Below are 16,014 nucleotides of genomic sequence, written 5' to 3' on the forward strand. Positions count from 1 at the left end.
CCCCCCCCCCCCACCCCCCCCCCCCCCCACCCCCCCCCCCCCCCACCCCCCCCCCCCCCCACCCCCCCCCCCCCCCACCCCCCCCCCCCCCCACCCCCCCCCCCCCCCACCCCCCCCCCCCCCCACCCCCCCCCCCCCCCACCCCCCCCCCCCCCCACCCCCCCCCCCCCCCACCCCCCCCCCCCCCCACCCCCCCCCCCCCCCACCCCCCCCCCCCCCCACCCCCCCCCCCCCCCACCCCCCCCCCCCCCCACCCCCCCCCCCCCCCACCCCCCCCCCCCCCCACCCCCCCCCCCCCCCACCCCCCCCCCCCCCCACCCCCCCCCCCCCCCACCCCCCCCCCCCCCCACCCCCCCCCCCCCCCACCCCCCCCCCCCCCCACCCCCCCCCCCCCCCACCCCCCCCCCCCCCCACCCCCCCCCCCCCCCACCCCCCCCCCCCCCCACCCCCCCCCCCCCCCACCCCCCCCCCCCCCCACCCCCCCCCCCCCCCACCCCCCCCCCCCCCCACCCCCCCCCCCCCCCACCCCCCCCCCCCCCCACCCCCCCCCCCCCCCACCCCCCCCCCCCCCCACCCCCCCCCCCCCCCACCCCCCCCCCCCCCCACCCCCCCCCCCCCCCACCCCCCCCCCCCCCCACCCCCCCCCCCCCCCACCCCCCCCCCCCCCCACCCCCCCCCCCCCCCACCCCCCCCCCCCCCCACCCCCCCCCCCCCCCACCCCCCCCCCCCCCCACCCCCCCCCCCCCCCACCCCCCCCCCCCCCCACCCCCCCCCCCCCCCACCCCCCCCCCCCCCCACCCCCCCCCCCCCCCACCCCCCCCCCCCCCCACCCCCCCCCCCCCCCACCCCCCCCCCCCCCCACCCCCCCCCCCCCCCACCCCCCCCCCCCCCCACCCCCCCCCCCCCCCACCCCCCCCCCCCCCCACCCCCCCCCCCCCCCACCCCCCCCCCCCCCCACCCCCCCCCCCCCCCACCCCCCCCCCCCCCCACCCCCCCCCCCCCCCACCCCCCCCCCCCCCCACCCCCCCCCCCCCCCACCCCCCCCCCCCCCCACCCCCCCCCCCCCCCACCCCCCCCCCCCCCCACCCCCCCCCCCCCCCACCCCCCCCCCCCCCCACCCCCCCCCCCCCCCACCCCCCCCCCCCCCCACCCCCCCCCCCCCCCACCCCCCCCCCCCCCCACCCCCCCCCCCCCCCACCCCCCCCCCCCCCCACCCCCCCCCCCCCCCACCCCCCCCCCCCCCCACCCCCCCCCCCCCCCACCCCCCCCCCCCCCCACCCCCCCCCCCCCCCACCCCCCCCCCCCCCCACCCCCCCCCCCCCCCACCCCCCCCCCCCCCCACCCCCCCCCCCCCCCACCCCCCCCCCCCCCCACCCCCCCCCCCCCCCACCCCCCCCCCCCCCCACCCCCCCCCCCCCCCACCCCCCCCCCCCCCCACCCCCCCCCCCCCCCACCCCCCCCCCCCCCCACCCCCCCCCCCCCCCACCCCCCCCCCCCCCCACCCCCCCCCCCCCCCACCCCCCCCCCCCCCCACCCCCCCCCCCCCCCACCCCCCCCCCCCCCCACCCCCCCCCCCCCCCACCCCCCCCCCCCCCCACCCCCCCCCCCCCCCACCCCCCCCCCCCCCCACCCCCCCCCCCCCCCACCCCCCCCCCCCCCCACCCCCCCCCCCCCCCACCCCCCCCCCCCCCCACCCCCCCCCCCCCCCACCCCCCCCCCCCCCCACCCCCCCCCCCCCCCACCCCCCCCCCCCCCCACCCCCCCCCCCCCCCACCCCCCCCCCCCCCCACCCCCCCCCCCCCCCACCCCCCCCCCCCCCCACCCCCCCCCCCCCCCACCCCCCCCCCCCCCCACCCCCCCCCCCCCCCACCCCCCCCCCCCCCCACCCCCCCCCCCCCCCACCCCCCCCCCCCCCCACCCCCCCCCCCCCCCACCCCCCCCCCCCCCCACCCCCCCCCCCCCCCACCCCCCCCCCCCCCCACCCCCCCCCCCCCCCACCCCCCCCCCCCCCCACCCCCCCCCCCCCCCACCCCCCCCCCCCCCCACCCCCCCCCCCCCCCACCCCCCCCCCCCCCCACCCCCCCCCCCCCCCACCCCCCCCCCCCCCCACCCCCCCCCCCCCCCACCCCCCCCCCCCCCCACCCCCCCCCCCCCCCACCCCCCCCCCCCCCCACCCCCCCCCCCCCCCACCCCCCCCCCCCCCCACCCCCCCCCCCCCCCACCCCCCCCCCCCCCCACCCCCCCCCCCCCCCACCCCCCCCCCCCCCCACCCCCCCCCCCCCCCACCCCCCCCCCCCCCCACCCCCCCCCCCCCCCACCCCCCCCCCCCCCCACCCCCCCCCCCCCCCACCCCCCCCCCCCCCCACCCCCCCCCCCCCCCACCCCCCCCCCCCCCCACCCCCCCCCCCCCCCACCCCCCCCCCCCCCCACCCCCCCCCCCCCCCACCCCCCCCCCCCCCCACCCCCCCCCCCCCCCACCCCCCCCCCCCCCCACCCCCCCCCCCCCCCACCCCCCCCCCCCCCCACCCCCCCCCCCCCCCACCCCCCCCCCCCCCCACCCCCCCCCCCCCCCACCCCCCCCCCCCCCCACCCCCCCCCCCCCCCACCCCCCCCCCCCCCCACCCCCCCCCCCCCCCACCCCCCCCCCCCCCCACCCCCCCCCCCCCCCACCCCCCCCCCCCCCCACCCCCCCCCCCCCCCACCCCCCCCCCCCCCCACCCCCCCCCCCCCCCACCCCCCCCCCCCCCCACCCCCCCCCCCCCCCACCCCCCCCCCCCCCCACCCCCCCCCCCCCCCACCCCCCCCCCCCCCCACCCCCCCCCCCCCCCACCCCCCCCCCCCCCCACCCCCCCCCCCCCCCACCCCCCCCCCCCCCCACCCCCCCCCCCCCCCACCCCCCCCCCCCCCCACCCCCCCCCCCCCCCACCCCCCCCCCCCCCCACCCCCCCCCCCCCCCACCCCCCCCCCCCCCCACCCCCCCCCCCCCCCACCCCCCCCCCCCCCCACCCCCCCCCCCCCCCACCCCCCCCCCCCCCCACCCCCCCCCCCCCCCACCCCCCCCCCCCCCCACCCCCCCCCCCCCCCACCCCCCCCCCCCCCCACCCCCCCCCCCCCCCACCCCCCCCCCCCCCCACCCCCCCCCCCCCCCACCCCCCCCCCCCCCCACCCCCCCCCCCCCCCACCCCCCCCCCCCCCCACCCCCCCCCCCCCCCACCCCCCCCCCCCCCCACCCCCCCCCCCCCCCACCCCCCCCCCCCCCCACCCCCCCCCCCCCCCACCCCCCCCCCCCCCCACCCCCCCCCCCCCCCACCCCCCCCCCCCCCCACCCCCCCCCCCCCCCACCCCCCCCCCCCCCCACCCCCCCCCCCCCCCACCCCCCCCCCCCCCCACCCCCCCCCCCCCCCACCCCCCCCCCCCCCCACCCCCCCCCCCCCCCACCCCCCCCCCCCCCCACCCCCCCCCCCCCCCACCCCCCCCCCCCCCCACCCCCCCCCCCCCCCACCCCCCCCCCCCCCCACCCCCCCCCCCCCCCACCCCCCCCCCCCCCCACCCCCCCCCCCCCCCACCCCCCCCCCCCCCCACCCCCCCCCCCCCCCACCCCCCCCCCCCCCCACCCCCCCCCCCCCCCACCCCCCCCCCCCCCCACCCCCCCCCCCCCCCACCCCCCCCCCCCCCCACCCCCCCCCCCCCCCACCCCCCCCCCCCCCCACCCCCCCCCCCCCCCACCCCCCCCCCCCCCCACCCCCCCCCCCCCCCACCCCCCCCCCCCCCCACCCCCCCCCCCCCCCACCCCCCCCCCCCCCCACCCCCCCCCCCCCCCACCCCCCCCCCCCCCCACCCCCCCCCCCCCCCACCCCCCCCCCCCCCCACCCCCCCCCCCCCCCACCCCCCCCCCCCCCCACCCCCCCCCCCCCCCACCCCCCCCCCCCCCCACCCCCCCCCCCCCCCACCCCCCCCCCCCCCCACCCCCCCCCCCCCCCACCCCCCCCCCCCCCCACCCCCCCCCCCCCCCACCCCCCCCCCCCCCCACCCCCCCCCCCCCCCACCCCCCCCCCCCCCCACCCCCCCCCCCCCCCACCCCCCCCCCCCCCCACCCCCCCCCCCCCCCACCCCCCCCCCCCCCCACCCCCCCCCCCCCCCACCCCCCCCCCCCCCCACCCCCCCCCCCCCCCACCCCCCCCCCCCCCCACCCCCCCCCCCCCCCACCCCCCCCCCCCCCCACCCCCCCCCCCCCCCACCCCCCCCCCCCCCCACCCCCCCCCCCCCCCACCCCCCCCCCCCCCCACCCCCCCCCCCCCCCACCCCCCCCCCCCCCCACCCCCCCCCCCCCCCACCCCCCCCCCCCCCCACCCCCCCCCCCCCCCACCCCCCCCCCCCCCCACCCCCCCCCCCCCCCACCCCCCCCCCCCCCCACCCCCCCCCCCCCCCACCCCCCCCCCCCCCCACCCCCCCCCCCCCCCACCCCCCCCCCCCCCCACCCCCCCCCCCCCCCACCCCCCCCCCCCCCCACCCCCCCCCCCCCCCACCCCCCCCCCCCCCCACCCCCCCCCCCCCCCACCCCCCCCCCCCCCCACCCCCCCCCCCCCCCACCCCCCCCCCCCCCCACCCCCCCCCCCCCCCACCCCCCCCCCCCCCCACCCCCCCCCCCCCCCACCCCCCCCCCCCCCCACCCCCCCCCCCCCCCACCCCCCCCCCCCCCCACCCCCCCCCCCCCCCACCCCCCCCCCCCCCCACCCCCCCCCCCCCCCACCCCCCCCCCCCCCCACCCCCCCCCCCCCCCACCCCCCCCCCCCCCCACCCCCCCCCCCCCCCACCCCCCCCCCCCCCCACCCCCCCCCCCCCCCACCCCCCCCCCCCCCCACCCCCCCCCCCCCCCACCCCCCCCCCCCCCCACCCCCCCCCCCCCCCACCCCCCCCCCCCCCCACCCCCCCCCCCCCCCACCCCCCCCCCCCCCCACCCCCCCCCCCCCCCACCCCCCCCCCCCCCCACCCCCCCCCCCCCCCACCCCCCCCCCCCCCCACCCCCCCCCCCCCCCACCCCCCCCCCCCCCCACCCCCCCCCCCCCCCACCCCCCCCCCCCCCCACCCCCCCCCCCCCCCACCCCCCCCCCCCCCCACCCCCCCCCCCCCCCACCCCCCCCCCCCCCCACCCCCCCCCCCCCCCACCCCCCCCCCCCCCCACCCCCCCCCCCCCCCACCCCCCCCCCCCCCCACCCCCCCCCCCCCCCACCCCCCCCCCCCCCCACCCCCCCCCCCCCCCACCCCCCCCCCCCCCCACCCCCCCCCCCCCCCACCCCCCCCCCCCCCCACCCCCCCCCCCCCCCACCCCCCCCCCCCCCCACCCCCCCCCCCCCCCACCCCCCCCCCCCCCCACCCCCCCCCCCCCCCACCCCCCCCCCCCCCCACCCCCCCCCCCCCCCACCCCCCCCCCCCCCCACCCCCCCCCCCCCCCACCCCCCCCCCCCCCCACCCCCCCCCCCCCCCACCCCCCCCCCCCCCCACCCCCCCCCCCCCCCACCCCCCCCCCCCCCCACCCCCCCCCCCCCCCACCCCCCCCCCCCCCCACCCCCCCCCCCCCCCACCCCCCCCCCCCCCCACCCCCCCCCCCCCCCACCCCCCCCCCCCCCCACCCCCCCCCCCCCCCACCCCCCCCCCCCCCCACCCCCCCCCCCCCCCACCCCCCCCCCCCCCCACCCCCCCCCCCCCCCACCCCCCCCCCCCCCCACCCCCCCCCCCCCCCACCCCCCCCCCCCCCCACCCCCCCCCCCCCCCACCCCCCCCCCCCCCCACCCCCCCCCCCCCCCACCCCCCCCCCCCCCCACCCCCCCCCCCCCCCACCCCCCCCCCCCCCCACCCCCCCCCCCCCCCACCCCCCCCCCCCCCCACCCCCCCCCCCCCCCACCCCCCCCCCCCCCCACCCCCCCCCCCCCCCACCCCCCCCCCCCCCCACCCCCCCCCCCCCCCACCCCCCCCCCCCCCCACCCCCCCCCCCCCCCACCCCCCCCCCCCCCCACCCCCCCCCCCCCCCACCCCCCCCCCCCCCCACCCCCCCCCCCCCCCACCCCCCCCCCCCCCCACCCCCCCCCCCCCCCACCCCCCCCCCCCCCCACCCCCCCCCCCCCCCACCCCCCCCCCCCCCCACCCCCCCCCCCCCCCACCCCCCCCCCCCCCCACCCCCCCCCCCCCCCACCCCCCCCCCCCCCCACCCCCCCCCCCCCCCACCCCCCCCCCCCCCCACCCCCCCCCCCCCCCACCCCCCCCCCCCCCCACCCCCCCCCCCCCCCACCCCCCCCCCCCCCCACCCCCCCCCCCCCCCACCCCCCCCCCCCCCCACCCCCCCCCCCCCCCACCCCCCCCCCCCCCCACCCCCCCCCCCCCCCACCCCCCCCCCCCCCCACCCCCCCCCCCCCCCACCCCCCCCCCCCCCCACCCCCCCCCCCCCCCACCCCCCCCCCCCCCCACCCCCCCCCCCCCCCACCCCCCCCCCCCCCCACCCCCCCCCCCCCCCACCCCCCCCCCCCCCCACCCCCCCCCCCCCCCACCCCCCCCCCCCCCCACCCCCCCCCCCCCCCACCCCCCCCCCCCCCCACCCCCCCCCCCCCCCACCCCCCCCCCCCCCCACCCCCCCCCCCCCCCACCCCCCCCCCCCCCCACCCCCCCCCCCCCCCACCCCCCCCCCCCCCCACCCCCCCCCCCCCCCACCCCCCCCCCCCCCCACCCCCCCCCCCCCCCACCCCCCCCCCCCCCCACCCCCCCCCCCCCCCACCCCCCCCCCCCCCCACCCCCCCCCCCCCCCACCCCCCCCCCCCCCCACCCCCCCCCCCCCCCACCCCCCCCCCCCCCCACCCCCCCCCCCCCCCACCCCCCCCCCCCCCCACCCCCCCCCCCCCCCACCCCCCCCCCCCCCCACCCCCCCCCCCCCCCACCCCCCCCCCCCCCCACCCCCCCCCCCCCCCACCCCCCCCCCCCCCCACCCCCCCCCCCCCCCACCCCCCCCCCCCCCCACCCCCCCCCCCCCCCACCCCCCCCCCCCCCCACCCCCCCCCCCCCCCACCCCCCCCCCCCCCCACCCCCCCCCCCCCCCACCCCCCCCCCCCCCCACCCCCCCCCCCCCCCACCCCCCCCCCCCCCCACCCCCCCCCCCCCCCACCCCCCCCCCCCCCCACCCCCCCCCCCCCCCACCCCCCCCCCCCCCCACCCCCCCCCCCCCCCACCCCCCCCCCCCCCCACCCCCCCCCCCCCCCACCCCCCCCCCCCCCCACCCCCCCCCCCCCCCACCCCCCCCCCCCCCCACCCCCCCCCCCCCCCACCCCCCCCCCCCCCCACCCCCCCCCCCCCCCACCCCCCCCCCCCCCCACCCCCCCCCCCCCCCACCCCCCCCCCCCCCCACCCCCCCCCCCCCCCACCCCCCCCCCCCCCCACCCCCCCCCCCCCCCACCCCCCCCCCCCCCCACCCCCCCCCCCCCCCACCCCCCCCCCCCCCCACCCCCCCCCCCCCCCACCCCCCCCCCCCCCCACCCCCCCCCCCCCCCACCCCCCCCCCCCCCCACCCCCCCCCCCCCCCACCCCCCCCCCCCCCCACCCCCCCCCCCCCCCACCCCCCCCCCCCCCCACCCCCCCCCCCCCCCACCCCCCCCCCCCCCCACCCCCCCCCCCCCCCACCCCCCCCCCCCCCCACCCCCCCCCCCCCCCACCCCCCCCCCCCCCCACCCCCCCCCCCCCCCACCCCCCCCCCCCCCCACCCCCCCCCCCCCCCACCCCCCCCCCCCCCCACCCCCCCCCCCCCCCACCCCCCCCCCCCCCCACCCCCCCCCCCCCCCACCCCCCCCCCCCCCCACCCCCCCCCCCCCCCACCCCCCCCCCCCCCCACCCCCCCCCCCCCCCACCCCCCCCCCCCCCCACCCCCCCCCCCCCCCACCCCCCCCCCCCCCCACCCCCCCCCCCCCCCACCCCCCCCCCCCCCCACCCCCCCCCCCCCCCACCCCCCCCCCCCCCCACCCCCCCCCCCCCCCACCCCCCCCCCCCCCCACCCCCCCCCCCCCCCACCCCCCCCCCCCCCCACCCCCCCCCCCCCCCACCCCCCCCCCCCCCCACCCCCCCCCCCCCCCACCCCCCCCCCCCCCCACCCCCCCCCCCCCCCACCCCCCCCCCCCCCCACCCCCCCCCCCCCCCACCCCCCCCCCCCCCCACCCCCCCCCCCCCCCACCCCCCCCCCCCCCCACCCCCCCCCCCCCCCACCCCCCCCCCCCCCCACCCCCCCCCCCCCCCACCCCCCCCCCCCCCCACCCCCCCCCCCCCCCACCCCCCCCCCCCCCCACCCCCCCCCCCCCCCACCCCCCCCCCCCCCCACCCCCCCCCCCCCCCACCCCCCCCCCCCCCCACCCCCCCCCCCCCCCACCCCCCCCCCCCCCCACCCCCCCCCCCCCCCACCCCCCCCCCCCCCCACCCCCCCCCCCCCCCACCCCCCCCCCCCCCCACCCCCCCCCCCCCCCACCCCCCCCCCCCCCCACCCCCCCCCCCCCCCACCCCCCCCCCCCCCCACCCCCCCCCCCCCCCACCCCCCCCCCCCCCCACCCCCCCCCCCCCCCACCCCCCCCCCCCCCCACCCCCCCCCCCCCCCACCCCCCCCCCCCCCCACCCCCCCCCCCCCCCACCCCCCCCCCCCCCCACCCCCCCCCCCCCCCACCCCCCCCCCCCCCCACCCCCCCCCCCCCCCACCCCCCCCCCCCCCCACCCCCCCCCCCCCCCACCCCCCCCCCCCCCCACCCCCCCCCCCCCCCACCCCCCCCCCCCCCCACCCCCCCCCCCCCCCACCCCCCCCCCCCCCCACCCCCCCCCCCCCCCACCCCCCCCCCCCCCCACCCCCCCCCCCCCCCACCCCCCCCCCCCCCCACCCCCCCCCCCCCCCACCCCCCCCCCCCCCCACCCCCCCCCCCCCCCACCCCCCCCCCCCCCCACCCCCCCCCCCCCCCACCCCCCCCCCCCCCCACCCCCCCCCCCCCCCACCCCCCCCCCCCCCCACCCCCCCCCCCCCCCACCCCCCCCCCCCCCCACCCCCCCCCCCCCCCACCCCCCCCCCCCCCCACCCCCCCCCCCCCCCACCCCCCCCCCCCCCCACCCCCCCCCCCCCCCACCCCCCCCCCCCCCCACCCCCCCCCCCCCCCACCCCCCCCCCCCCCCACCCCCCCCCCCCCCCACCCCCCCCCCCCCCCACCCCCCCCCCCCCCCACCCCCCCCCCCCCCCACCCCCCCCCCCCCCCACCCCCCCCCCCCCCCACCCCCCCCCCCCCCCACCCCCCCCCCCCCCCACCCCCCCCCCCCCCCACCCCCCCCCCCCCCCACCCCCCCCCCCCCCCACCCCCCCCCCCCCCCACCCCCCCCCCCCCCCACCCCCCCCCCCCCCCACCCCCCCCCCCCCCCACCCCCCCCCCCCCCCACCCCCCCCCCCCCCCACCCCCCCCCCCCCCCACCCCCCCCCCCCCCCACCCCCCCCCCCCCCCACCCCCCCCCCCCCCCACCCCCCCCCCCCCCCACCCCCCCCCCCCCCCACCCCCCCCCCCCCCCACCCCCCCCCCCCCCCACCCCCCCCCCCCCCCACCCCCCCCCCCCCCCACCCCCCCCCCCCCCCACCCCCCCCCCCCCCCACCCCCCCCCCCCCCCACCCCCCCCCCCCCCCACCCCCCCCCCCCCCCACCCCCCCCCCCCCCCACCCCCCCCCCCACCCACCCCTCCACCCATCCACCCCCCCCACCCCCCCACCCCCCCCCCCACCCCCCACCCCACCCCCCCCCCACCCCCCCCCCCCACCCCCCACCCCCCCCCCCCCTCCCCCCCCCCACCCCCCCTCCACCCCCCCCCCACCCCCCCCCACCCCACCCCCCCCCCCCCCACCCCCCCCCCCCCCCCACCCCCCACCCCCCCACCCCCCCCCCCCCCCCCACCCCCCCCCCCCCCCACCCCCCCCCCCCCCCACCCCACCATCAGCCCCTACAATTGGCCATGCTGGCAGGGGCTGATGGGAATTGTAGTCCATAACATCTGGAGTGCCAAAGGTTCGCCACCACGGTTATAGGTGATAAATTGCATGTTAAAAAAAACACATTTGTACCTGGGAAACTAGCACACTGGAGAGAAAGCTAGTCCTGCAGTCATTCCCCACTCTGGTTGTTTGGGCCAGTCACATCTTCCAGCCTAATCTACTTCAGAGGGTTGTTGGGAGGATAAAATGGAGAAAGGGAGAATGTTGCAAACCAATTTGATGCCCCATTAGAGAGAAAAGCGGGGCACAAATGAAGTAAATAGAAAGGACAGTCCATCACCTCCAGATTCTTGTAGGCCTCATCACATTTGAATGGGAACTTCCAGGGCCTTACGTGAAGCTGCTTTTTTTAAATTGAATTAGACCACTGGTCAATCAAAATCAGTTTTGTCTACTCAGAGTGCCAGCCAGCTGCTCTCTATGGTCTTACATGAAGGTCTTTCAGATTATCCCCTACCTGCTGCTTTTGCTGGAAGCCCCAGGTCTTGAACTTGGGACCTTTGGCTTGCAAGGCAGCTTCTCCACCCCTGAGCTATAGCCCCTCACCTACCCAACATGCTCACGAACCTAGCTTGTTGCCAGACTCATTTGTGCACCTTGTTCCTCCATCCCCCTCCCTTCAGGACAGTAGCACCGTAAAATATATGGGAAATCCCAGATTACCAGCTGAAGTCACGTCTGGGTTTCCCCCTGCATGTGACATTGGCCTGTTGCATGCTGTATAGTCCACCTCTGTCCCTGCCCCCAGTGATTTTGGCAGTGCCGGCTGGCAGACTGGCAACCTTAGCTGTGCACCACAATAAATTGCCCCGGAATCATTAAATCATCAAGGCTACAAGCAACGAAGTCAGATCAATTTTGTTTTAAAAAATCACAGGACACACCAGCTGGAAAATAATGGCTTTCATGCTGGGAGTTCTGGTCAGGTTGATATTGGCGAAGCCAGCCTCTCCAGCACACAGCTTCCAAGTTCTAAGGTTAACAGCAGTACCTGGAAATATGTCTAGAAACACTGAGCAATGAGTGTCACTGATGTAAAAACAGGGGAGGTGCGATCTCCCCATTGAGCATTAGTTTCTACTGCATTTCACAGGTTTCCAGAATGTTTCCAAAGGCAGCACCATGCAGAATGCATTTCAGCAATCTAATACAGATGTTATCGGGGTGCATGTAACTATGCCCAGTGTTGTTTTCTCCAGGAATGGTTGCACTTGATAAATTAACCCCACTGGGAAAAGTCCTCCTGGCCAGTTTGGTGTAGTGGTTAAGAGCGGTGGACTCTAATCTGGAGAACTAGGTTGGATTCCCCACTACGCCACATGAGTGGTGGACTCTTATCTGGAGAACTGGATATGTTTCCCCGCTCCTACATGTGAAGCTTGTTGGGTGACCTTGGGCTGATCACAGTTTTCTCATAACTTTCTCAGCCCCACCTGCCTCACAAGGGGTCTGTTGTGGGGAGAGGAAGGGAAAGGAGTTTGTAAGCTGCCTTGAGTCTCCTTACAGGAGAGGAAGGTGGGGCATAAATCCAAACTCTCTTCTCTTCTTCCATCACACCCTTCTGAAAAATTGGGATCCAGAAGAAACACCAGACTGAGATATCAAAAGGTGCTGTGTGATGACCCCAAACCAGAGGTGGGATCAAACCAGTTCTCACCACTTCTCTAGAAGAGGTTACTAATTTTTTCTGAGTGCCGAGAAGGGGTTACTAAAGCGACCTCCCTGCCCAATAGGGACTGGAGGTGTGTGCGGCGGCGCCACTGTTTGAATCCCACCACCATCGGAACCTGTTATTAAAATTTTTGGATCCCACCACTGCCCCAAACCCCCTGCTTTGTATATCAAATAATTCACAAGTAAAACAGTGCAAATTAAATGACCTCACTCTTGCATCACTGGATGCTTTTTTGGCAGCTGGCTGATGGTGACTTAAAACTGGGCTTGGTCAAGTCAAGTCAATTACCTTTATTAGGCATACAACTGGGCTTGGTAATGAACAGTGTAGGGGAGTGATGGCGAACCTTTTCGAGACCGAGTGCCCAAATTGCAACCCAAAACCCACTTATTTATCACAAAGTGCCAACACGGCAATTTAACCTGAATACTGAGGTTTTAATTTAGAAAAAACGGTTGGCTTTGAGGCACATGTTCCTCGGGAGTAAGCTTAGTGAAGCAACCGTGCAACGCTTCGCATGGGTGAATCACGACCCTAGGAGGGTTTACTCAGAAGCAAGTCCCATTGCCAGAAACTGAGCTTACTCCCAGGTAAAGGATCATACCCAGGCCAGCCTAGGTGTGTGTGTGGAGGGGGTAATTTTCCACACACCCTCATGATGAACTCTGTGCACACGTGCCCATAGAAAGGGCTCTGAGTGCCACCTCTGGCACCTGTGCCATAGGTTTGCCACCACTGGTGTAGGGCATAGGTGTCGAACTCGCGGGCCTCCAGATGTTATGGACTACAGTTCTCATCATCCCCTGCTAAAAATGGAGGCTGGATCTGGCAAAGCTCTATTTAGATTTTTCTCTGCACTAGCAAACTTGCCTCAAAAACAGACAAGACCTTTGCTTCTTACATACCAATCAGCATGGATTTAAATACAGGTTACTATACTGATAATTTTAGAAATGCACAGGCTGTTTTTCTTGCTTCTATACCAGAACCAATGAGCTAGGTGAACTGCGCAGGGTGAGGTTACCCATAACGCTGAGAGCCATACAGAAGGTGGAAGGGCATTAATGAATCTTTCTTGGTTCCTGGAAAAGGTTTATGATTTGCCCTGCTGCGATCTCCGGGCCTGTGTGTGTACTGTATTACTGCGCCTCTGCACATTCTGCACTGAGCTTGGAGTTATACAAAGAGCGAGACGGACAGACCGCATCTACCCAGCACTATTTAGTCAGCTTCGCAAGATCCATATGTTCAAATTCTTTGGAATAGGCCATTGTGAAGCGTGTTTCAGGATGGAAATACATTTTAGGATAAAAGACGGAGCTGCTGCAAAATGGTAGCCTGGTTTGGCTAGTTCTCCCTGTTATAAATGTGGATAAAACTTACCTGTAACCTAACGTTCTGACATGCTTCTGCAACCCCCATGCTCAGAATGGGTTGACCCAGAAAGGGGTGGAGACTCAAAGCAGCAGAAGGCTGCAGAGCTCATGTAGTTTGGAGGAGACAAGGCTACCAGACTCAGACCTTGATTTGTATAAGCCCTTAACACCTTGTTAAGGGTTTTTTATGTTTGTAATGGGTGAGAGTTCTCCTGGAAACCTTCATCATGTTGAATCCTGTTCATCAAGCCCTTGGAGTCTTCAGGAGCCAACCCACTTGCAAAGAAGAATTGGACTTGGCAGTATCAGTAGACTGTAAATATAAGGACTTGAAAATGCAACCTGAACAGGACCTTGAAGTATGATGTTAAATGTTGATGTTTGATGTTATATGTTAAGAAAGTAAACCATTTTGTTGTTTTTGAAATTTGTTGTTGCAAACTCATTCCAAGTTCTGCCCCACAGAACCCACAGATAGAGGTTACACTTCCATGCTCCCACCAGTGTTGTGGAATGGGTTCAAGAAAACACATTACCCCCACGACGCATTAAGTTTTACTCTATGTTTTGGGGGGAAAAGAAAAGCTGAACACAGGACTTCCATTTTCCACAGCAGTTGTGTGTTTATCACAATGGATAGCTTTCTCCTTAGTTCCTGCAAGATGGTTTGCATTCCAAAGTCTCCAAATGAGGCCACTTCATGGAGGCTCTCTCGATTTCTGGCTATAGCGGCTTATATTGACACCCCCCCCCCCTTGTTTTTAAAGTGTCGTAATTTTCACTGAGCCAATCTTGGTTGTTCATAGCTGTTTGTTTTTCTTTATCACTCTCGGTTCTTTGGCTGCCTTGACCTCATGCAGGGCTGGCTAGACAAGCAGGCCAGTGGGGGACTTAAATTTGCTTGGATGAGTGATGGCAGAATAAAACCAGAGGAGAAGGACAGAGACAGAGATCTAGACAGGAATTTTTTAGAGGCAGCCATTTTTGCCTGCCCAGATTATCTTACAATGAGCATTTTTGTGCAGCCAATCCACATATTTTGCCCCATATTTTAATGACTGTCAATTCAACCCAATTCAAGTAACTATGGGGCTTTCCCCACTACAGAAGGGAGCTAAGGTCAACTCGGTTCCCTTCAGTGGAGGGCGATTCCAGGCTGTCCCCACAGCAACAGTTGGCCCCCTGGAACCGAGCTAAGTGGGCGGGATCATCTTGGTGCCTGTTTCGCTCCTCGATCGTGATTGGCGCTTGTGTTACGGCGGGAAACGGGAGCGTTCTTTTTTAAAAAACATTTTTTTACAGTTTACAGTTATATGCGCTTTCTGCCCGCCACGACTCTCCCGTTCTGCGCATGCCACAAAAGCGGCTCGTGATTGGTTGAACGGATGAGGTGTCGTTTCGATGCTTCCCCACTTCGAAGCTTCGAAGCGGTATCGACCTTGTTCTGGCAGAAAAGTGTAGTTCATAACTGCGACAAGGATGTCGCAGTTCTGAGGGGGGGGCGGAACTGAGACAAAACAATGTTGAGCTCGGTGGCAGTGGGGATTCACTGAGGCAAACCTAGGTAGAAACCAGTTCAACTCTGCCAGTGGGGAAAGCCTCTACCAGAGGCTGGTTCATAGGTTGACCTAGTAATGAGGCACCAGCTGATACACCTGGAATTCCTCCTTCAGCCAACCCCTTGCTCTGTGGTTAGTGTAACAGAGTTACCTCTGTGATACACCTCTGAAGATGCCAGCCACAGATGCAGGCAAAATGTTAGGAACAAGATCTACCAGACCGCGGCCACACAGCCCGGAAAACCCACCACAACCAGTTGAATCTGGCCGTGAAAGCCTTCGACAATACAAGGTCAAGCTAATTCAGGTCATAGTGTTCCCCATTACTCTGTTTGGGTGTGAAAGCCAGACAATAGAGAAAGCTGAAAGGAAGAAAGTTGAGTCATTGGAAATGTGGTATTGGGGAAGAGTTTTATAGATACTGTGGACCACCAAAAAGACAGGGGGTTCTAGAGCAAATCGAATCTGATCAAATCAAACCTGAACTGTCTGGAGAAGTTAAAATGACTAAACTGAGGCTATCATACTTTGGCAACATTATGAGAAGATAAGAGGCATTGGAAAGTCAACGATGATAGGAAAAGTTGAAGGCAGCTACAAAAGAGGAAGACCCAACATGGGACAGACTGATTAAATTAAGGAAGCCATGGCCTACAATATACATAAAGCCTGAGCTAGGCTTTATGGATAGGACAGTTTGGAGGACATTAATTCATAGGGTCACCATAATCTGGAAGTGACTTCATGGCACTTAACACACATACACACCACAGTCGCAGGTCAGCTTTCTGTTCTGTGGTTGTTGGATGACACAAGGAAGTAAATGGACTTCCACCTTAGTCTACAAACCTTAGACTTTTTGCTTAGCTTCTCAGTCAGAGTGGCTTGTCACCTGAAGCTCAAACTGCTTTCGGACCAGCCATGATTCATCCAGTATTTGCTTTGCCTCAAGGTTATTAACCCTGGCAGTAGCATATAGAGTCCCTTTGCACATGAAAGGTTTCTGTCCCATTCTGAGACTCTACCAGAAATAGCAGCCTGGAGTCTGTCCACAAGACGTGGGCAACTCACATCACGTCGTCTTATCCTGTACATGCAATCACCCCATGGAAGGTAAGGTTTTTGTTTCTGAGTAGTATGGAAAATGGGGTGACGAGCAGTGTAATCTCTGAGTCAAGTCTACACAGAAATAACTCCTGTGTTTAATTGGGTAAGTATGTTTGGGATTGCAGCCATTTTGCCCCAGTAGTGCTAACGAAACATACATCCATAATCCATAACTCTACTGCAGTGGTGGCGAACCTATGGCACTCCAGATGTGCATGGACTACAACTCCCATCAGCCCCTGCCAGCATGCCCAATTG

The sequence above is a fragment of the Sphaerodactylus townsendi genome, linkage group LG08, assembly GCF_021028975.2.
Source record: "Sphaerodactylus townsendi isolate TG3544 linkage group LG08, MPM_Stown_v2.3, whole genome shotgun sequence".
Taxonomy (NCBI): domain Eukaryota; kingdom Metazoa; phylum Chordata; class Lepidosauria; order Squamata; family Sphaerodactylidae; genus Sphaerodactylus; species Sphaerodactylus townsendi.